General features: G+C 46.4%; 1 pseudogene across 1 annotated transcript; it reads right to left on the bottom strand.

Moving 5' to 3' along the window:
• Nucleotides 1–17,129: 17,129 nt before the first annotated feature.
• LOC309550092 lies at nt 17,130–18,887 on the bottom strand (annotated as a pseudogene). The gene is made up of 2 exons: nt 18,750–18,887; nt 17,130–17,610 (listed from the first exon to the last, which is right to left on the bottom strand). The product of its transcript is annotated as an uncharacterized misc_RNA (transcript).
• Nucleotides 18,888–24,651: the final 5,764 nt, after the last annotated feature.

Below are 24,651 nucleotides of genomic sequence, written 5' to 3'. Positions count from 1 at the left end.
AAGTGTTCTGCTGGCAAGTCTTTTGAAATCTCGATACAAGAACCATGCTTTCTCTTCTGATGATGTATTGGTCTAGGCAAAACAATGGCTGACAGAAGATATTCAACAGGAGGTACAGAAGGTTCCTACCAAAAAGTCAAGTCCATAACAGCATTTTTATAATTTGGAATAGCAGCAGGATGCTGCAAAAACAGAAAAATGTCCAAAAAGAAGACAATGAACAGAAGAGAATCTTCTTCATCGTGGTCAAATTTATAGCATGTTCAGTGTTTTATTGGGGGGTAAAGTCACAGGACATGCGAAATGTTATGTAGCGCTGTGAGACCCAAAGTCGCAGGACATGCGAAATTTCATGTAATGGTGTGAGTCCTAAAGTTGTAGGTCATGCAAAATGACATGCAACTCTTTGAAACCGTTTAAGTTCAGGAAGTGCTATTTTTCGCCCTCTACGTCAAGGGGATGTAGCTCAGTGGTAGAGCGCATGCTTCGCATGTATGAGGCCCCGGGTTCAATCCCCGGCATCTCCATGTTTTGATAGGTGATGCTTACTTGCTGAGCAATGGTGATTATGTTGATAGACTCCTTTCACATTTCTGCAACTTATGCTCTGACTTGTGAGACACAAAGTTGCAGGACATGCGAAATGCCATGTAGCTCTGTGAGACCCAAAGTCGCAGGACATTTGAAAAGCCATGTAGCTCTGTGAGATCCAAAGTCGCAGGACATGTGAAATGCCATGTATAATGGTGTCTGACTCAGGATTTAAGCGGTCGATGTCCATAGTTGAGCCAAGGTAGACACTGAAGAGTGAGAGGTATTATCGAACCAAAACGCTGGGAAAGATTCACCAAAAGGTCGTTGAGAAAGTAAAGGCTATGCTGCAACCAGAGAATGCTGTCAACTCACTTTCATTCACGACTGACTGATGGTCAGGACAAACAGAGCCACTAATGAGTCTTACATGCCATTTCATTGACAGCGGATGGACAAAAAGGCAATTGGTGTTGAATACAAAAGTGATGCAAGGATTCCACACTGAGTACAGTAGAGAAATGTTTCTAGGCATGCTTGAAGACTGGGGAATCAACAAAGACAGAGTGATGCTTGTGCTCCTTCCAGACAGCGGTGTAAACATGCGGAAAGGAATGAAGCTTGCTGATGTGTCAGAGCTCAGATGCATGGCACACAACATCCTCCAACTTCTAAATGATGGTCTGTCAAGCCAAAGAGCTTTGATTGATATATGTTTTGAAAAGCATGAAGAGATTAAAAGTGTTCTGCTGGCAAGTCTTTTGAATTCTCGATACAAGAACCATGCTTTCTCTTCTGATGATGTATTGGTCTAGGCAAAACAATGGCTGACAGAAGATATTCAACAGGAGGTACAGAAGGTTCCTGCCAAAAAGTCAAGTCCATAACAGCATTTTTATAATCTGGAATAGCAACAGGATGCTGCAAAAACAGAAAAATGTCCAAAAAGAAGACAATGAACAGAAGAGAATCTTCTTCATTGTGGTCAAATTTATAGCATGTTCAGTGTTTTATTGGGGGGCAAAGTCACAGGACATGCGAAATGTTATGTAGCGCTGTGAGACCCAAAGTCGCAGGACATGCGAAATTTCATGTAATGGTGTGAGTCCTAAAGTTGTAGGTCATGCAAAATGACATGCAACTCTTTGAAACCGTTTAAGTTCAGGAACTGCTATTTTTCGCTCTATCTCAAGGGGATGTAGCTCAGTGGTAGAGCGCATGCTTCGCATGTATGAAGCCCCGGGTTCAATCCGTGGCATCTCCATGTTTTGATAGGTGTGGCTTACTTGCTGAGCAATGGTGATTATGTTGATAGACTCCTTTCACATTTCTGCAACTTATGCTCTGACTTGTGAGACACAAAGTTGCAGGACATGCGAAATGCCATGTAGCTCTGTGAGACCCAAAGTCGCAGGACATTTGAAAAGCCATGTAGCTCTGTGAGATCCAAAGTCGCAGGACATGTGAAATGCCATGTATAATGGTGTCTGACTCAGGATTTAAGCGGTCGATGTCCATAGTTGAGCCAAGGTACACACTGAAGAGTGAGAGGTATTATCGGACCAAAACACTGGGAAAGATTTACCAAAAGGTCGTTAAGAAAGTAAAGGCTATGCTGCAACCAGAGAATGCTGGCAACTCACTTTCATTCACGACTGACTGATGGTCAGGACAAACAGAGCCACTAATGAGTCTTAAGGCCCTTACACACGTACCGATCGTCGGCATACAAACGTCGGCGGACGAAAGATCTGCCGATTGTACGCGTGTTAGTATGGTGCCTCCGACAGATGTCTGCGCACAATCCGCGGACAAAAGTCTTTCGTGCAAACATGAAAATTTTTGTCTGCGGACACCAGAACGGACGATTGTTCGCCTGTCAGTACAGAATTCGGCCGACAGACCGCAGATTTGCAAGACTGGGCATGCTCAGAAAATTAAAAACACAGGGAAAGTTAACCATTACATGACATCACTTCTGCAGTCAGCTGAAGTCTGCAGACAAAATTCTTGTGCTGTCCTTGTGCTGTCTTTGCACTTTTCAACAGACACCGACATCCCGGGGAGAAAAGAGGAACATTTGTATGCCGACCATCGGTACGTGTGTACAGGGCTTTACATGCCACTTCATTGACATCGGATGGACAAAAAGGCAATTGGTGTTGAATACAAAAGTGATGCAAGGATCCCACACTGAGTCCAGTAGAGAAATGTTTCTAGGCATGCTTGAAGACTGGGGAATCAACAAAGACAGAGTGATGCTTATGCTCCTTCCAGACAGCGGCGCAAACATGCGGAAAGGAATGAAGCTTGCTGATGTGTCAGAGCTCAGTTGCATGGCACACAACATCCTCCAACTTCTAAATGATGGTCTGTCAAGCCAAAGAGCTTTGATTGATATATGTTTTGAAAAGCATGAAGAGATTAAAAATGTTGTGCTGGCAAGTCTTTTGAATTCTCGATACAAGAACCATGCTTTCTCTTCTGATGATGTATTGGTCTAGGCAAAACAATGGCTGACAGAAGATATTCAACAGGAGGTACAGGAGGTTCCTGCCAAAAAGTCAAGTCCAGAACAGCATTTTTATAATCTGGAATAGCAGCAGGAAGCTGCAAAAACAGAAAAATGTCCAAAAAGAAGACAATGAACAGAAGAGAATCTTCTTCACCGTGGTCAAATTTATAGCATGTTCAGTGTTTTATTGGGGGGCAAAGTCGCAGGACATGCGAAATGTTATGTAGCGCTGTGAGACCCAAAGTCGCAGGACATGCGAAATTTCATGTAATGGTGTGAGTCCTAAAGTTGTAGGTCATGCAAAATGACATGCAACTCTTTGAAACCGTTTAAGTTCAGGAACTGCTATTTTTCGCTGTCTATCTCAAGGGGATGTAGCTCAGTCGTAGAGCGCATGCTTCGCATGTATGAGCCCCCCGGTTCAATCCCCGGCATCTCCATGTTTTGATAGGTGATGCTTACTTGCTGAGCAATAGTGATCATGTTGATAGACTCCTTTCACATTTCTGCAACTTATGCCCCGTACACACGTACCGATCGGCCGTCTTTTGTCCAGGGCTGTCGTGTCTGTTGGTTGTCTGTCGAAAAGTGCTCTAGACTTGCCCTGGACTTTTGTCGGCCGACAGAAAATGATGCCAGTACGTTCAACGCACGTTCGACGCACGTCCGCCACTACAAAAGAGGAAGTCAGTGTTTGGCCGTGACCCTTCTGGGCATCTCGCGCTGATTTTCGTAGCATTTGTTTGGTTGACGACATTTCGCTATTTTCCGAGACATCGTTCGAGAATTCATAATGGCGACCGTGAATTCGACCTTTGCTGTAGTTAGTGTTGGAGTTTTGGCTCTGAGGCGACGTATGAGCAATAGGAAGAAGAAGCGGACCTCCTGGACGAAAAATTGGTTGCTTAACCGTGATCAATTTTCCCACATGTCCTTGCTGAGGGAGCTCCAGAAAAATAATCCTGATGACTTCAGGAATTATTTGAGGATGACGGATCCCATCTTTTACCGTCTTCTTGCCCTGGTGTCCCCCTATATTCGGAAGCAGGATACGTGTATGCGGGTTGCAATTACTCCTGAGCAAAGGTTAATTGCGACTTTGAGGTATCTTGCAACAGGGAGAAGCCTGCAGGATCTCAAATTCACCACAGGCATCTCCCCCCAAGCACTTGGTATCATCATCCCTGAGACCTGCTCTGCCATCATCAAGGTCTTGCAGAAGGACTATATCAAGGTATGTTTTATTTTTTACATTACATTACATGTATTAGTCATCTCACCCGAATTATGATGTTTTTGGATGTACAGCAATTTACACAGGCCATTATTTTGTAACTACCCTCTGTCCGCATGCACATAGTAGTAAAGATGTAGATTATCTTAACCATTTGTAAAATTACCCACTAACCACCCCAGCATTCTCTCCTATGTGTCCCTAAACGCATTGCCTGTTAACAGTATTTTGAATCTGTGTCATTTTATGACTTTCCCTCAAACAATTATTCCTTGGCCAATGTTTTAGTACCTAGTTTATGATTTATCTTAAACGCATCAGTCCATCCATTCCCACCTATGATTGTGTATGTTTATGTAATGATGTTAAAACCTTCACTGACCACAAGCCCTTATTGATGTATAAATGCATAGTTTTACTTACCCATCCCCCCACCCACATGCTAAATGTAAAAGTCAGCATATACCAAAGCTCTAGCTCAGAGGTCTTCAAACTATGGCCCTCCAGTTGTTCAGGAACTACAATTCCCATCATGCCTAGTCATGTCTGTGAATGTCAGAGATTTACAAGGCCTCATGGGATGTGTAGTTCTGCAACAGCTGGAGGGCCGTAGTTTGAGAATCTCTGCTCTAGCTGGTGAGTAATGGGCCATACACACTATAAGAATTTCTGAAGACTTTTTCCTTAAGATTTACCAAAACCAGATAATATGAGGTCAAACCTAAACACTTTCAATTTGTATGCAATCTGGCAGGCCCTTGCACTACATAGAAAAGGTAAATCTGAAGGAAAAAGTCTTCAGAGAATCTTATAGTGTGTATGGCCCTTTACAATATAATTAGGTAAAATAAATGTATGTAGATGTTACATCCCCAAATCCAAACGATTGCCTTCCTGTTGTTTATATTTTATCAAAGTTGCATAAGCATTTAACAGACAACTGTGTGTGTAATTATTAATGTGATGTGCTCAAGCACTAAATCTTGTTTTTTTGTTTCCCCCACAGTTTCCTTCAAACGCAGAGCAATGGCTGGAGATTTCTCCTCAATTTCTGGAAAAGTGGAATTTTACCAATTGTGGGGGTGCTATAGATGGGAAGCACGTCCGCATTGTCCCCCCTCTGAATTCCGGAGCATTTTTTTTATAATTATAAAGGATTTTTTAGTATAGTCATGCTAGCCATAGTTAATGCTAACTATGAGTTAATTTTTTGGGATATTGGCAAAAATGGCCGCAAATCGGATGGGGGAGTTATTGAGCAGACGGAGTTCGCTCGTAATCTTCATAACGGCACTCTGAACTTACCATCCAGGGAGCAAACCGTTGAGGGCATGAGCTTTGTTTTTATAGCAGATGATGCTTTTGCGCTTGGGGAGCATCTTATGAAGCCCTACCCTCAGAGGAACCTCACCCCCGGGCAAAGGATCTACAGACGAAGTCTTTTGATGACGAAACGTTGGCGACTCCAGATGCAAAGTCCACACGCCCCCTTACGGAGCCGGCTGCTTTACATTGCTTGATGCTGTTTTGGACAATTGCGGGACGCCGCACTGTTCTATGTACCTGTTTTTTACCTTCTCACTGTGAGTAGTATTCTTTTAATAAATTGTATTTTATATGTTACGGAATTACGCTATGGGCTTTTATTCTTTTTATATACTCATGCTTATATGATGGAGTGATTATGAAGCATTGGAGCTTGACAACCGCTGGTGACATTGGTATAACATCTTGCTGGGAGAGGCTGTCTCATTAAATTGAGTAGCCAAGGAGTTCTGGTAAGCTGCTTGTGATACTTGTGCACAGAGGTGTCCCCATCCTTCACTTTTCCCTGGGTGTCACTGAAAAGGATTGTTCTCCTCAACACCTTGCATGCGGATTCATTTTCATTTGCATTTCTGTTTTGGGACTTTATTCAGTATTTTGGACACTATTTTGCTTATATTGTATATGTTTTTTTTTGTGGTTCTCCACTTGCCACATTATTATTCAAATTACTTTAGCGCTGCACTTTTTGTAAAGATTAAAGGATCTACAACTACCAGTTGTCCAGAGCTCGCAGAGTTGTTGAGAATGCCTTCGGGATAATGGCCAACCAGTTCCGGATATTCCTGACTTCCATACACCTGGCACTCTACAAAGTACATCACGTGGTCCTCTGTTGCTGCATTTTACACAACTTTCTACGCAGGAATGCAGAAAACTATCTTATTATGCAGCAACTGGATACTGACCCTGCTATGCCAGGGACAAGTGGAGAGGCACAACCTCGTGAGCAAATGGAGTCCATGACCTCAATGCAAGTTGGACATTCAGGATTGGCATCACAAAGGGCCTGTCAGATCCGCCAGGAATATCTGGAATATTTTGTGGGGAGAGGAGCTGTGTCCTGGCAGCAATCACTGCCACACACCCATTAATGTTCTAAAATATTTTTCACACAAGATAAATGTCAGAGATATAAGATTTTTCTACACATTAAACCAAAATTGCAATGATTCTGTATTGTGGATTCTAATCATTTGGGCACATATGCCAAACATAATTTTTGGGGTTAATCATGTGTTATATATGTGTGACTTTGGAAGGGTTAATACATTCATCAGTGTTTTTCTTTACTGTAGTCTCTCCCCAGCTGATCCAAAGTGATGATGGCCATGTGTTATTTTTTATCCAGTGGTGTAAATACAAGGGCCTTCTGCACCCCATTAAATTTCCACAAACCCTCTCACATTGAGAACTAGGTCACACCCAAGGTTCATCTAATGTCACCTTACATTGGTGGTCATTGTCCAGAAGGTGCCCATACTATATATTTCATATAATACATTAGGGTATTAACAACGTACCTACACCTGTTATGTTGTGTTCATTTATGACATCCTTCTCACTGCCCACCAATGTTAGGATATGTCAGTGTTATGTGAAACTTGATCATTGTTGATCTCAAAGTATTATATATAGGTAATGTAAAGTGAACTAGAGCAACGAACCAGCAATACACTATAGATTACACTGATCTCCTTACACTGATTGCTACTGGCAATATCAATGCCATATTGAATCCTAGGACTGCTAGTACCTTGAGTGTTGAGTCACACTTATGCGATGCGGGAAGTCTGCGACTTTGCAGCCTTCCTGCATCGCATAAGGGTGACCCGCCACTTACTTTTGCACAGGATTGTATTCCACAAGTGTGAAGCACTGTGCGATCCAATCCAGATACATCAGAAATAAAGGGTCATGTGCGACTTGTATGGCTCAATTTACACTGCACATCTGATGGCATGTAATATCGGAGCGCACTGCTCCTTTATTACATGCGATCAGATGTTCAGGGCAAAATCAGCTATACAGTTTGTATGGCTAAATTCGCACTGCACTCGCACAAAAGTCGCACATGATGCATTTATTCAGCCGCATCAGGATAGGATCGCACAGTCGTTCACACTTGTGTGATCCGATCCTGTGTGAAATGTCAGATCGCACTGTGATATGCGTTAAAACTGGGGGGGTCTTTAACATTTCATTGACACCCCCAGCAACTCGCATATGGCAGTGTCAAAACTGCTTTCATTAACATGTAAATATGAGAATAGGACAGCCATCATACATTTAGTGCTTCTTTACACAGCTTTAGACCTGGACCCCCCAACGAAAGTCAAATAAAGAATCGAACACACATTGTTGAATGTAAAAATGTTTTAGTAACAAACATTCACAGGGTTAGGGTTAGGGTTAGGGTTAGGGTGTTGTAAAGTGCTTTTCCAAAACTTGGGTACACCCTTAACAGCTGAGTGCAATAAATATGCCATAAAAGACAATACAAAATGGGTAAAATCAGGAACATCCCAATAAAAACATTTAAAACGTATTAAAACTTTTTTTAAAATTTGACAATCATGTCCACGAAGTCTTGCATTTTATTCTGTAATGCTGTTGCAGTCTCCTTAATTTTTTCAAGGTCTGAGCAGCATTGTAGAGCCTCAGTGGTCAATTTTGCAAGAGTGCAACTATGTAAAACATGATCTGTAAAAAAAAATAAGACAGAGTCAATGTGAATCACCTACATGAGGTCATAATATAGAAACATTTGGTGTCCAGTTTATCTTAAATTACTCTCGAGTTAATAACTACCCTGTTCTTATGCTCTTTTGCCCTAGGCTCTTCTTCTTCCTCCTGACCTCCTCCGATGCTGTTGCTGATGATTCTGCCGGTCTCTGGAGCTTACTATATATTCATTAGGGGTGTGAAAGCATGATGACGTCATTGTGAGGGCATGGTCGTAATGTATATATATTAAGCTGCAGAGACCAGAGATGGGCAGAATCCACGGCAACAGCATCGGAGGAGGACAGGAGGAAGAAGAAGAGCCTAGGGCAAAAGAGCAGACAACATAAGAGCAGAAGATTGGACAGCAGAAGAGTGGAGAGGAGAAGATCCAAATAGCAGAGTGGAGAAGACCGGATGAAGATATTTAAGCACATTTCAGAAATGTCTCCTGTCGTTATTCACATACACTTCCTTTTATGTGGTTAATGTGTAGGGGTACTATGTACCCCATACCCATTCACATAGGAAGTGGGGTCTGGGATCTGGGGGCCACCCTTTGTTAAAGGTTGCTTCCAAAGTCCTAGGAACCCCCTGGCCGCATGACCCCCCAAAACCACCAGACAGATTGTGGGGATGAGGCCCTTGTCCTCATCAACATGGGAGCAAGGTGCTTTTGGGTGTGGGGTGCAGAGCCCCCCCTGGCCCAAAGCAACAAAACCCCCCCATGTTGAGGGCATGTGTCCTGCTGTGGTCCAGGGGGGGGTTTGGTCCGCTTGCTCGTCCCCTTTCCTGGGGCCTGCCAAGCTGCATGCTTGGATAAGGGTCTTGTATGGATTTTGGGGGTAACCCACGCCGTATTTTTGGTGTGGGTCTACCCTCAAACTCAATACCACACACAAAGGGCCTGCTTGGGAACTTGGGGGGGGGACACCCACGGCGGGTTATCCAATTTTTCTGTGTAGTTCCCCCTCAATAATCTTCACAGCGCAAGTGGCCCCGCAAGTCAGATCATCCTGATCCGACTTACGGTGCGACTTCCATTCAAATAAAGAGGCTCCCATAGGGAACTAGTGTTTACAAATGTAGGCTGAAAATAACGCTGATAAAAGCAACATGGCAAAACGTGCGATTACGCAAATTCTCCAAAATACTGAAAACATGTATTTACAGCTGCTTTTCTGGCGTTAACCAAATCTTTGACACATCTTTTAGCTCATGCCCCGTGTGCAAGGGGCCTAGAAACCTGCAAACGTCAAAAACATATGTTTTATCTAAAATGTCAATCAGGTGCGCAAAACAATTTAATCATGTGTGTAATATATAATCATATCGTCACAAATCTACACAAAAAAAGATAAATAATGACAAATTTACACTATATGATTATATAATGGACACATATTTTCAAAGCTTGCCACACCTGATTTACATTATTGAACAAACAGGTCGTTCCTTTGAAGCATTACATCAAATACAGCAAATGACAAATACACTTTAAAAATCATTATTAAAAAACCTACGTGGGCACACAACTGGCTCTCCGACACTTGGTCCATGATCCTCAACATTTGCAGATGTGCCGGCAAGGCTGCTTGGCAAGTTGCCATGAGATTTCTCCTCTGATGTTTGAACATCCCATCCGGCTGGAGATGACACATCCTCGCATGAGGGAACATCTGCAATGTAAATTTGTAAGGGAATACAAGAATATAAGGTTAAAAAATCATTGCAAATACACATATTTCTATTATCCCACTGCCCAAAAATCTGTGCCTACCAACCTTCATGTTGCTCTGGTGGCTGCACACTTGTTGGCTCCACCATTATGCACTCTGGAAGAATGTCTTGATCTACATAATACAAAAAAGTTGCTATATCATAAAAGTCACAAGAGGTACATTTGATAGGACATGGTGCCCTGCTTGATAGCTATTTTATGAACAAATATTAAGACATGTACATGGTTATCTCATAAAAATATGGTACATTAATGTTTGTCTGTGCATAGGAACCAATTACCCTTTGGAGAATGTGTGCCAGCATCTGGGCCCATGTCCTCTGCTTCTTCCTCCACTGTAGATGGAGCTGTCAAAGTACCTGCACCTCTCCTCCTCCTTTCCCATTCCTTAGCTTTTAATTTTCTTTTTTCTCCTATTTCAAGGTTAGAATAATAATATGTGAATAATAGGAATGTTTGCAGAGAAAATTTGTGACAAGAAAGAACATTCGTTGCAATACAATACATATATTTTTAACTATGGCTTCCTGTCTTTTAATGTAATATACTAAAAAATCAACAATAGATCGATCTAATCACGACATGACCAATAAAATGAGTAATAGTACTTTTTATATAGACATTATAATCTAGACATGTTAATACAACATACACCAAATTTAACCAAAACATATTGCATGATAAAATAAATAACTTACTTTTTTTCAGAATACGATGTATTTGCCCAAGCTGATCTTGCTCACAATGTTTTAGATCAGACCATCTTTTTCTGATTTGGTCTTTGGATCGCTCCACACTACTTTTTCTTTAAACAGGCCACCACCTTGTCCATAATGCGGTCTTTCCTGGCATTGGGCCTCTCATAATTTTCCAACTTGCCATCATAGTCCATCCTTTCAAGTTTTCCAACCATCTCCACCATTTCCCCCTTGGTCATGGGTGTAGCTTTGGTTTTTTTGGTGGCCCAACCACTTCGGCCCACACTAGTTGAACTCTCAGATCTTTGAGACATGTTTCTTGCCAAAGATTGTTCCACCGCCTCAGGTGTGTGTGTGTCGCATGCAGGCCTGATCTTCGGCACGTACACACCCCTGCACAAGCCCGCCACTGGAGGAGGAGTTGACGCATGCGCTGTATTTAAAGGACGCCAGATCTTTTGGTCGACGATTCGCTAGCGGACATATCATTGGTTGGAGCACGAGCGATCGGCGAATCACGACTCTTCCCCGCAAACAAAGGTACGACTATTTGATTATAAAGTGTGTGTTTTGGGCCCTATACAGCTTTTATTGGGAATATCTTTATTATGTCCCAAAATACATGCTATTTTACTATGTTTTGTGTTGTGTTGTGTCTTGCAGGCATATACTGTACTGCATTATGGTGGACACTTTCACCAGCCATGAATTTTTGCTCCAGTTCATTGAGGAGTACAGGCAACTGCCCTGTTTGTGACAAGTAAAATCTGCAGCCTACAAAAATAAGCATCTTAAAGAAGAGGCCTATGAACATCTAGTGGCCTTGTACAAGCCCATATATCCGAGGGCAGATATACAATACATAAAAAAATAAAATAAACAGCATTAGGACTGCCTACAGACGTGAGGTGAAAAAAATTGAAGACGCCACAAAGTCTGGAGCTGCTGCAGATGATGTCCCTGTACCACGGCTGTGGTACTTTGACAACCTGCAATTCCTGGCAGACACAGAGGAATCCAGGCCATCCATTTCAACACTGCCTTCTACTTTGGCAGAGGCCTCAGTTGATCCCAGCCAGGAGGAAGATATCCTGGAGGACAGTTTGACTCAGGTATGGCATTTCACAATATATTGTCTGCTAAAAATGTAATCATGTAACAAAATTATAAGCAAAACCATAATTGACCCTTTATGTAAACGGGCATAGCAAGGGGTTGGCATGACAGGCAACCGCCAGGGGCGCAGGCCAAGAGGGGGGGGCGAAAAAACATTGGCATTGTTTTAGTGATTTTTTCAAAATCCACTCAGCCTGCACACCCCAGAACCCCCAGTTTGCATGCGGATTCATGCAGGTTTAAAACATTGAGAGCTGCTTCATGCAGGTGTAAAACTTTGAGAGCTGCTTCATGCAGGTGTAAAACATTGAGAGCTGCTTCATGCAGGTGTAAAACATTGAGAGCAGCTTCATGCAGGTGTAAAACATTGAGAGCAGCTGAGCCAACAGACCAGGAGACTGAGACTGCCTCTCACTGCATCCCCAGCACACCTCCGGTCTTAACAAACACTGCTGCATCCCCAGCACACCTCCGGTCTTAACAAACACTGCTGTAGCCTCAGCATTCCTCCAGCTCAACCTTTTTTATAAAAAACTAACAAACTAACAGCTCCTGCAAATGATACATCCATCCTTGCTTCCATGTCTCTGGTCTCTCACTCCGGGTCAGCAAGGCAGGTGGCTTCCTTATTCCTGTTTCCCTGCAACGCTTCACCCTCAATGCCCTACATCAAGCCTCTGCAAGTTCAGGCCCCTCTCTCTCTGCAACCCCCCTCCTCTCTCTCTCACACCCCCTCTTTCTCTCCCTTTCTCTAACTCTCACCCCTCTCTTTCTTGTTGTTCACACCTGAGACAATGATTGCCCACTAGAGAGCTCTACACTGGGCAAACAAGGGACAAATGAGAAACATTTAATGCCCTTTTAGATTTTTTTGGGTGGTTACATTTTTACATTGATCTTGGGGGGGGGGGGGGGGGGTTGTTGCCAAATACAGCTCCTCAACAAGGGCACTGGAGACCCTAGATACGCCACTGTATGTAAAGTCTGCTATTTGTTCACAATAATATAACAAACATGCATTTTTATATACACTATAACATTCTAATCAATTGTTCATTTCATCAACAGGGAAGTATCACTGAGGAGGAGGCAGGTGGCAGCCAGGAGGCTGTGGAGCCCTCGGTATCATTTCCACTTCCTGCCAAACGCAGACAAAAAAAGAAACATGTAGATGAGATCACCACCCAGTTCATAAGCGAGGCCACCATAGCCCTCCGTAGGAAACCTGAAGCACATGAGTCCTTCGGGAATCTAATTGGCAAAACTTTAGGGCAAGTGGACCTACTGCAGCGCCAATTTGCCCAAAAAATAATATTGGATGTACTGCACAAGGCCGAAAGGGGCTGCCTTACGGAGCACAGCCACGCGTGCAATGAGCACCCGTGCCCTCCACCTCCACCTCCACAACACCAGCCACCACCTCGCCAAATGCCACATGCCAGTCAGTGGCAATATGGCCAACATGATGACAACATGCCCTCATGGCAGCCTGAGTATAGCTATAGGCAATTATAATTTTTGTACCCTGTTATTTATTTTACCCCTGTTTCTCATTTTATAAGTTAATTTAGTCAAAATGGACCTTTTTATGTTTATTTTTATAATACGGAAAGTATTAATGTTTTCTGTTTTTTTTTTCTGATTTAAAATAATAAATAAGATTGAAATTAAAAAATGGCGTATCTTAATTTGTTAACATGTTGAATATTGTGCATAACCAGCAAAATATGTTTTATACATTAATTCATAAAAGAATAAAGGGACATATCAATAGTTAGATCTTTGCAGTCAAAATACAAAGATAATGGTGAAGAGTTAAAATTATTTAAATCTAAAATTTGATACAACAGATAGAATAGACAAACATTATCTTCATCATAACAGAACACATGCCTTTTTATTTGAAAAGTATTAAATTATGAGCAGCATCTTCCTTCTTCTCACATTTATCAAGATGAGCATGTGCTCCGCATTTCACATATTTTTTGGACTGCCGCGAGCCGAAAGTTCTTTCTGGATAAAATGTTGAGTTTACTTGAGAATATTCTTCCGGGAAGTTATTTGGTTCCGATCATGCGTGTTGAGATTTGTAGATGTGTGTCGGCCGAATTCTGTACTGACTGGCGAACAATCGGCCGTTCTGGTGTCGGCATACAAAAATTTTAATGCTTGCACGTCAGATTCTGTTCGGCCGAAAGTGCGCTGTCGGCTGTCGGAAGCATCATAATAACAAGCCGAAAATCGGCCGATCGGTCGTCAGCCGAATATTTAAGGCCGACAATCGGTACGTGTGTACGGGCCTTTTTGCTCTGACTTGTGAGACACAAAGTTGCAGGACATGCGAAATGCCATGTAGCTCTGTGAGACCCAAAGTCGCAGGACATTTGAAAAGCCATGTAGCTCTGTGAGATCCAAAGTCGCAGGACATGTGAAATGCCATGTAGCTCTGTGAGACCTTTCAGTTCAGGAAGTGATGTTGTGAATTTTTTGAAAAGCATGAAGAGATTAAAAATTTTGTGCAAGTCTTTTGAATCCTCGATACAAGAACCATGCTTTCTCTTCTGATGATGTATTGGCCAAGGCAAAACAACAGTCGTGAATGAGAATGAGTTGCCAGCATTCCTTTGATCTGGGTAGATCAGAGCTCCCGTGCTGAACTACTGTAAATACCTCCTTACCCCCCATACCCACACTAAACTTATAACTATATAATAAACACGCTACTCAACTTGGAGTAAAAATGGCCGACATAGCCTTTTATTAAATAACAAAATATAAAACACTGAAATAACAATATAACAATAACCCAGATACTCTTGTTTGTAGGTCCTTGACAGTACCATATAACCAACTTCTGTGTCTGTGTAGCGGTCAAAGGAGTAGGAGACCGCAATGCAGTATTCAAGTACGGTACAGCAGACAGTGAGGCTGAAGCAGAAACCGGCTTTATTAACCAACAGAGTATAATGGCCGGAGAATGATGTTAACAGTAATAACAGATTACATAGATTTACAGCAAAGTTAACTGCAACGTGATACATAAAATGGCGCTCCCGCCAACGCACACACAGAAATACAGGCTACTCTGCTATATGATCCTATCTGATTCCCGCTAACCGACGAGACACGTTGCTGCAACGCTCTGTCTACAGAAACCTGCTCTATGCCCTGCCACAGGTTAGCACCGGTGCACACTCACAGTTCTGTAGGTACAGCTGCTTGATCTCAGTCTCTGTGATGGTGGATGCAGTCAGGTCTCTGGATCTGTCCCTTGCTGGCGGATGCTGCAGTCTCTTATGCACTGGTCTGGGTTTCTTTGCAGGTTGTTTATCTTGTTCCGTCACTTGGAGGTCACTGCGGTCTGGCCCCTTGCTCTGTAACTTGCTTGAGGTGTTCTGGGATGTTTTCTCCTCTCTTTCTCTGGTTCTCAGCTGCAGTCTGTAGCACCACAGTTCAGCTCCGTCTCCTCTGGCAAGATCTTGTTGCTCTGTCCCTGGATTATCCAGTCTATATCCCCTCTCAAGGCCACAGCATACAGTCCCTTTTCTCAGCCCAGCACAGCCATAGAGAGCCGAACACCACACCGTACCAGGAACTTCCTGCTCCTCCTCCTTTCCAGAAAGATCTCTTCTCTTAAAGCAACAACAACAACTGTGGCTTAATTCTCATTAACAACAACAGTGACATCTTGTGGCTGAAAGATGCATGACAGTCTGTGGGACTTTCTCAATAGAAGTACAGTGTAATGGAGTTTAGTCATTCAAGGGACTGACCCCCTACATCTGGGTCACTAATTTGGCTTAGTCACTTCTCCAGCCGCTAAGCACCGCCTCGGGGACTAACACAGCCGACCTGACACCCACCTGTACCAATTAGAGGACGCCATACCTCGGATGGGTCCCCACCATTTTTCCCAAAAAAAACAGTTTGATAAACCCCTGTCAAGGACCCCAAACCTCCCCCTTTTAGAAGCAAAAATTGACATACCCCCCATAAAAGAGTTCACCCCAACGAAAAAACAAAACATAGGGCGGGAGGGAGGGACTTTCTTCCACGCTTTCTTCTTCAAGATTGACCTGACCCCTCCTACCCAGAACCTATATTTCAACATCTCCACCCCCTGCCCAGACCACTGACCAATAAGGTAAGTGTCCCCTAACAGACCACCTACTTTTATCCCCCACTTGACCCTTACTGCACGATTCTCCTTTCACCCAGTCATGTATGCCCTCTGCTTAGTTCCTTCCTCCTAGCGCCGGGCATGTCTTGATCTGGGTAGATTAGAGCTCCCGTGCTGAACTACTGTAAATACCTCCTTACACCAAACTTATAACTATATAATAAACACGCTACTCATCTTGGAGTAAAAATGGCTGACATGGCCTTTTATCAAATAACAAAATATAAAACACTGAAATAACAATATAACAATAACCCAGATACTCTTGTTTGTAGGTCCTTGACAGTACCATATAACCAACTTCTGTGTCTGGGTCACCAATTTGGCTTAGTCACTTCCCCAGCCGCTAAGCACCGCCTCGGGGACTAACACAGCTGACCTCAGACACCCACCTGTACCAATTAGAGGACGCCATACCTCGGATGGGTCCCCACCATTTTTCATGGCATTGAGATGAACCCCATCCCCGCGAAGGAACTTCCACGTATCGCTTTCCAGCTCCAAATGCCGCACCACCAGGCCACCATTCCTGCTGACAAACCTCCCCACCTCCTTGTTCACCTTGATCCGGGCCTTGTTAAGCTTGTCGACTGACCGAGCCGACCGCCACAATGTGCGGGCCACACCACAAGCATATCCGGAAAGGAAGTGCGAAGTCTCAAAAAATCAAACTTCACATCCCGTATCAGCTCCCGCATGGAGCGGAGACCCAAATCATTCCCGCCCGCATGCAAAACGAGGACATCGGGGGCCCTGTCCAACCTGGCAAAGCGGGAGACTTCCGGCACAACCCTGCTCCACAGCATGCCAGACACACCTATCCACCTAACCCTGCCATCCTCCCGGGGCAAGCCCAATTGTCTGCCGTTGGGCCTAACCTCCGCCCGCCTGTCCCCCCAGAAGACATAAGAATGGCCGAGGATCCAGATCAGGCACTGCCGGACACCTGCAAAAGAAACAAACACAGTGCACCCTACACCCTCAACACACTTACAGACAACAAACGATACAAGAAAATCACGAAGAAACAAACACAGCAAGGCCCCCCCGTTTCCCGGAGGCTCCTACACCAGGTGGGGCCTAACATAAGATTGAAACCTGTGTGACTCCCACCGCCCAATGCGCCTGACCATGTCCTCTCCCAAACCCCAACGGGCCGCCTCCGTGGCTGCCCCGATGCGAAAAGAATGCGACGCATAAGCCGTAGCCCCCAGCCAGCAAACACTTCCTGAAAACCGCCACAAATTGAAACCTGGACAGACAAGACCCGTCCAAATGAACAAACAACGAGCCACCGACCGTAGGCCGAACCTGAAGGAAACGATCCAAAGACCCCACCGGGCAAACATCATCACCGTTGCCCCGAAACAGCTCCACCCACTTACCTCTGCCCTGTTGTTCCGTCTTGGACCTCCAGAGACGAATCCGAACCGAGGATCCAGTGCGCACGACGTCCTCCAGCAAAAGCCCCCCAGCCACCCGTGTCGAAGGACTAACTAGTTCGCCAATCCGGAAGGCCCCAAAGAAAGCCAACAGGAAGGCCGCCTTGAATAACAAGCACTCATAAGACGACGAGCAGATCGAGCCCAGTCTCCCCAAAATGACACCCAAGAGTGAAAAAGTCACCGGACGCCGCGAATCGCGGCCCCGGTTAACCTTCCGATACCCCTTCACAGCCTGCCGAACATGAAAAGCCTTGGTGAAATCCACCCCCCCCCATGCAACTTAAACCAAAAAGCCAGGCCTGCCAGTTTTCTAGCCATAGCCGCCGCCGAAACACCCCGCCCAAAATTCCAACAGACAAAGTAAAGCACCCAAGCGGACACATCCTCCCCCAAATCCAGCCCCCCTACCTCCTCCAAAAAGGAACGCCATTCTGCCCAAGTCCTGGCATACGCCTCCCAAGTTGCAGCGCTCAGCGACTGCCGAATCAGACTCGCAGCTCCTCCAAGGGGACCCTCCACAAATCCCGCGGACAGGGAATCCCATGTTGCTCCGCCACCGGTGCCAACACGCAAAACTCGGTCCACTGGAAACGAGACAAAGCATCTGCCACCTTGTTAGAAACACCCGGAATGTGCACCGCATAAATAAACACATTAAAACGCAGACACAACAGGACCAGATGACGCAACAGGTTAACCACCGGAGGGGAAGAGGCCGAGATGTTATTGATCGCCTCCACTACACCCATATTATCACAATGAAAACGCACCTTTTTGTTGCCAAAACCCACCCCCCACAGGGCCACCGAAAACCACGATAGGAAACAACTCCAACAACACCAAGTTGCGCAGGAAACCCGCCGCCTCCCAGGACTCCGGCCAAGGCTCCACGCTCCACTGCCCCTGAAAGAATGCCCCATAACCCGCAGATCCAGCCGCGTCCGTAAAGAGGGCCAAGTCCCCGTTACAAAACGGACCGTCCATCCACAACGAGCAATCATTGTAAGACTCCAGAAAAACATCCCAAATTCGCAGATCCGCCCGAAGTCCCCTAGTAAGCCTCACAGAATGCCCGGGGGCCCGGACCCCCGACGTGGCCGCAGCCAAATGGCGACAAAAAATGGGCCCCATGGGAATTATCCTACATGCAAAGTTCAACTTACCAAGTAACGATTGCAACTCCCGCAGCGTGATCCTGCGACGACCGCTCGCGTTCCTAACCTCCTCCCTCAAACGCACCAGCTTGTCCAACGGCAACCTGCACTCCATGGCCTGAGAGTCAATCGTAATGCCCAGGAAAACTAATTCCGTCACAGGCCCCTCTGTCTTGTCAGGAGCCAACTGAACTTCAAAACAGTCCGCGATGTGTTGCAGCATCCCCAGGAGGACCGCACAGGTCCTCGAGCCCGAGGGCCCTATGCTTAAAAAGTCATCCAAATAATGGATGATGGAGCTGACACCCGACACATCCCAAACCACCCACTCCAGAAAGGAAGAAAAGGTTTCGAATAAGGCACACGAAATGGAACAGCCCATCGCCAGGCAGCCATCCACAAAATAGGACCCCTCTCAACAGCACCCCAATAAGTGCATACTATCGGGATGAACCGGCAGCAAGCGAAAGGCCGCTTCCACGTCGGCCTTAGCCAGCAGCGCACCCCTGCCATATTTCCGAACCCAAGAAATGGCCACATCAAACGACGTATAGGTAACCGCACACGCCCGCGGGTCAATACCATCGTTAACTGAGCCACTCCGTGGATACGAAAGATGGTGAATCAGGCGAAACTTACCCGGTTCTTTCTTGGGACCACCCCCAACGGAGAAACCACCAGCCCTGGCAGCGGGGGCGAAGCAAAAGGCCCGCTCATCCTACCCAACGCCACTTCCTTAGCCAGCTTCTCAGTCACCACCTCCGGGTAAAGTCGGGCAGAACGCAAATTGCCCGCCACGGGCGGAATCCCCCCAATGAACACGGAATGATAAAACCTTACCGAAATCCCACTTCAAGACGGCCAGCCGCCTCACGATCGGGGTACCTATTTAAGAACAGGGCCATCCTTGCCACCTTCACCGGAGTCATCCCTCTTGCCAGCGACCTCCCCACCACGCCCTTTTCCCCGTTTGAAGCAACGGGACAAGGGATGACTGCCGCCACATCCTGAACATTCGTGTTTAAAACGACAGGAGCCTCCAAACTTGCACGTGCCCTCGTTGAACTGCCAACAGACCCCCTTTTTCTTATCGGCTGATGAACCCGAGGTCGAAGTGCCGCCGACCCCCCCTGGAAAAAACTGACCCCCGCCCAGGCTGACGTCATCAACTTCATCCAAAGGCGGATATCCTTATGATCCCACCGGATGGAAGGCCGAACCGCGTTACGCTGCCGAAATTGTTCATCGTAACGCAACCACGCCACCTCGATGCGATTGGCTTCACCAATCGCATCGAGGTAACAGAACAACGCCGAGCAATTCTCGGGCGCCTTCTCCCCAATAACGCTAGCCAAAATCGCAAAGGCCTGCAACCAATTGGCAAATGTACGCGGGATCAAGCGATACCGCCTCTTCTCCTCCTCCTCCTTCTTGCTCTCGTCCGGCTTCACCCTATCCAAGTTAAACTTCTCCAACGGGAGAAGGGAAAAAATTTCGACATATTCACCTTTCCAGATCTTGTCGCGAACTTCGGACTTAAGGTGAGCCCCCAACGGTCCCTCAAAGCAGACGTACACCTCGCACTTCGCCGTGTCCGCCAACCTTACCTTGTCACCGTCCTTGGCCCCTTCCCCGGTCTTGTCCACAGCAGCCGCAACCAGAGCCAGCGATGCCTCCTCCGTCTGCGTGCCCGCCACTGTCACCCCTGCCTGGGCTCCCGCCACTGCCGACCCCTGACCCAAACGGGAGCCCCCTACCGCCACCCCTTGTCCCAAAGGGGCCCACGCCATCACGGGGGAGAGGCTGCCAGAGCACTAGCCTCCAGCCGCCGCAGCAAGTCCCGCAGGCTCCCTAATACCTCCAGACCAACGCGGGCGGAAACATCCCCCTCACCACCCCGGATCAACCCCCCACCCCCCGGGCCAGACAATACATCAGACACCACAGAAGAAGACAGCACAGACACAGAGCGATCACCAGGCTGCCCAGGGCTGGCAGGCCCCCCAGCCGCCAATCCGGCATCCCCCGCCGCGCCAGGCACAGCATCCGCCACTTCTCCGTCCTCCGAGCTGCTGACCTCTCCTGCCGAGCGGGTGACCTCTGGACCGTGGACCGGAACCTCCACCGACACCGACTTCCCCTTCCTCTGGCCGGATCTCCTCTTCCCAGACTACCTGGAGCTGGATCCTGTGTAAGCAGGCTGCTGCTGTCGTGGATCCTTTAAGCCGAAGCCGCGCCTCCTGGTGATGTCATCAGCACGCGCCCCGCTCTCCTCCACATCCACCGCTCTCCCAGGCCTAGGAGCAGGCCTGGAGGTCCTCACTGCAGACTGCAGGGCACCAGATCGGCTCCCCCCGCTCACACGATGTCCCAGACGATCAGGGATGGGGCCCCCGGCCGCACCAGCCAGCAGGCCGGCACCCACAGAACCATCTCTCCCCCGCCGAGCAGATGTCCCGACCGGAACATCGCCAGAGACACCCGCCGCACTGTCCGGAGGCAGGTTGATGAAGGAAGGGACCCGGGCTGCAGAAAGGTGAGTGTCCCTCCCCCGTGGGCTCCGTCCAGGAAGGGGATTCCTCCCAGCGTTCCCACCCGCAGAAGCAGGCACATGCTTCGCAGGGGGGGCTGAAGGGTCCCTATTGGGGCTCCCATAGCGACGCTAAGCCCTGGGGGCCCGATCCGGACTAAAGCGCTCCGGAGGCCTGGACCTCCGAGCCCGTGTGGAGGAGGGCCTCAATTGCGAGGGGCCCTCCCCGGCCCCCTGCAAGGTGCTGGCCACCTGTCCCTGAGCCGTGACAGCAGGTCATCCAACTCACTCATCTCCCTCTCTATTTGCAGATCCAAGCCGAGACGCAGCAGCCGGACACACAAGACTTTCTTCCACACTTTCTCCTTCAAGATTGACCTGACCCCTCCTATCCTGAACCTATATTTCAACATCTCCACCCCCTGCCCGGACCACTGACCAATAAGGTAAGTGTCCCCTAACAGACCACCTACTTTTATCCCCCACTTGACCCTTACTGCACGATTCCCCTTTCACCCAGTCATGTATGCCCTCTGCTTAGTTCCTTCCTCCTAGCGCCGGGCATGTCTGCTTGCAGCATAGCTTTCCTTCTGATGATGTTTTGGCCAAGGCAAAACAATGCCTGATAGAAGATATTCAACAGGAGGTACAGGAGATTCCTGCCAAAAAGTCAAGTCCAGAACAGCATTTTTATAATCTGGAAGAGCAGCAGGATGCTGCAAAAACAGAAAAATGTCCAAAAAGAAGACAATGAACAGAAGAGAATCTTCTTCATGGTGGTCAAATTAATGGCATGTTCAGTGTTGTATGGGGGGGCAAAGTCGCAGGACATGCGAAATGTCATGTAGCGCTGTGAGACCTTTCAGTTCAGGAAGTGATGTTGTGCATTGTCCACCACAAGGGGATGTAGCTCAGTGGTAGAGCGCATGCTTTGATATATCGGTACAGGCCCCGAAACTTGCTGATGTTACCGATATTGTGCGCGGCGCACAAGTGACATCATTGCGTGTGTTGCTCGATGTGATTCCATGCGCTGGGCCTATTACACACGTTCTGCCTTTTTAGGCCGCCTCTCTCAGAGCTCAGTTGCATGGCACACAACATCCTCCAACTTCTAAATGATGGTCTGTCAAGCCAAAGAGCTTTGATTGATATATGTTTTGAAAAGCATGAAGAGATTAAAAATGTTGTGCTGGCAAGTCTTTTGAATCCTCGATACAAGAACCTTGCTGACAGAAGATATTCAGCAGGAGGTACAGGAGGTTCCTGCCAAAAAGTCAAGTCCAGAACAGCATTTTTATAATCTGGAAGAGCAGCAGGATGCTGCAAAAACAGAAAAATGTCCAAAAAGAAGACAATGAACAGAAGAGAAACTTTTTCATCAAAGTTGCAGGACATGTGAAATGCCATGTAGCTCTGTGAGATCTTTCAGTTCAGGAAGTGATGTTGTGAATTGTCCACCACAAGGGGATGTAGCTCAGTGGTAGAGCGCATGCTTGGCATGTATGAGGCCCCGGTTTCAATACACAGCATGCCCAGCTTTCAAAACACACGATCCTTAATTGCGTGAAAACTTTCAGGCTGGTTTCCCGCTGGTGGGAACACAGACATCACATGTAATTCGTACCGCATTGCTGTGCATGACATGCAATGTCTGTGGAATGCAAATTAAGCCATGTAATTTGTACAGCTGAATTTGCATTGCATTTGGACCAGTAAAGGACCCTTAATTTTGGTCTGCACTAGAATCGGATTGCATGGTTGTTCACACCCAAGCGATCAGATCCCTGTACCCTTTCCCCGTTCGCACTGCGATCTGAAAACCGATCTTTAACTTTACATTGACACCTGCAATCTGCGATTCAGGTGCAATGTGGGAATTATAGGGATTGACCGATTATCGGCAAAGCCGATGATCTGAGGGCTGATATGCACTTTTACCGATATATCGGTCCCGGCCACGGAACTTGCCGATATTACCGATATTGTGCACGGCGCACAAGTGACGTCATTGCGCGTGTTGCTCGATGTGATTCCATGCGCTGGGCCTATTACACACGTTCTGCCTTTTTAGGCCACCTCTCTCACGAAGGCATGATGAGATTAAAAATGTTGTGCTGGCAAGTCTTTTGAATCCTCGATACAAGAACCATGCTTTCTCTTCTGATGATGTATTGGCCAAGGCAAAACAATGGCTGACAGAAGATATTCAACAGGAGGTACAGGAGGTTCCTGCCAAAAAGTCAAGTCCAGAACAGCATTTTTATAATCTGGAAGAGCAGCAGGATGCTGCAAAAACAGAAAAATGTCCAAAAAGAAGACAACGAACAGAATCTTCTTCGTCGTGGTCAAATTAATGGCATGCTAAATTGTTTTATTGGGGCCTCATGCGGAGGATTCTTCTGAATCAGCATCAATGAGCCTGGATGATGAACCTCATCTCTATTTGAAGGAACCAGTAATTGACAGAAGAAGTGGTGATCCTCTTCAGTGGTGGAAAAAGAATTAGGTACGCTATAAAAGACTTGCCTCTCATGCTAGAAGATTCCTTTCTGCTCCTCTTTCTTCTCCTTTACCAAGTGAGCGTTTTAATGAAGTGGCAGCAATATGTGAAAAAAAAACAGAAATCATTTAACAGGTGAACATGCTGAAATGTTCTGCTTTCTGCAGTATAATATTGTTCTACTTCACTGGGAGTATTGAAAAGTGTAGTAGTACTTGTGTCCACTCCAATCCACTGTCTAGCTTTTTTTCTGTCAGTTTTGCACTGACTGCAGTAGTGATTTAAAACCATTCCAGTGAGCGCACTACCGAAGCAGTTTATGCATCATTCACAATCACATGATATGAAACTGAGGTTCTTCAAGTGAAAGCTGTGCGGTTTTCCTATCAGTTTTCATGCAGGTAAGGTGTGAAGAACAAGCCTTTAATGTTGAAAATGTTAATATTAACATGTTCAGTACCAGATTTGGGTCAAGAATTGTCTTTATTTTTCAAAATTTTAAATGTAAAAAATATTGGCCAATATCGGCCGATACTGATACCCTGTGACCTCGGTATCGGCCCTGAAAAAAACATATCGGTCTATCCCTACCGCACAGGAATGACAGGGCTTTCCACATCGCACCAGTGTGAACCCAGCCTCAAACCCAAACAGTCCTTGATGCCAGGGAAAGCAGCGTGAGCTGGGCTGCTGAGCCACTACTTGGAGAGTGGGGCATAGCTGCTGAGTCCTTGCTGTCAGGGGAAGCAGGGTGAGATGAGCTGCAGAGCCACTGCTGGGAGAGGGGATTAGAGCTGCTGAGTCCTTGATGCCAGGGGAAGGAATCTGAGCTAAGCTGCAGAGCCACTGCTGGCAGAGGGGATTAGAGCTGCTGAGTCCTTGGTGTCAGGGGAAGCAGGGTGTGCTGAGCTGCAGAGCCTCTGCTGGGAGAGGGGATTAGAGCTACTGAGTCCT

This window comes from Pelophylax lessonae (genome assembly GCF_965119305.1).
Source record: "Pelophylax lessonae genome assembly, chromosome: 3".
In the NCBI taxonomy this organism is placed as follows: domain Eukaryota; kingdom Metazoa; phylum Chordata; class Amphibia; order Anura; family Ranidae; genus Pelophylax; species Pelophylax lessonae.
The sequence above is the reverse complement of the archived record's forward strand: the minus strand, read 5'-3'. Positions and strand labels throughout refer to the sequence as shown.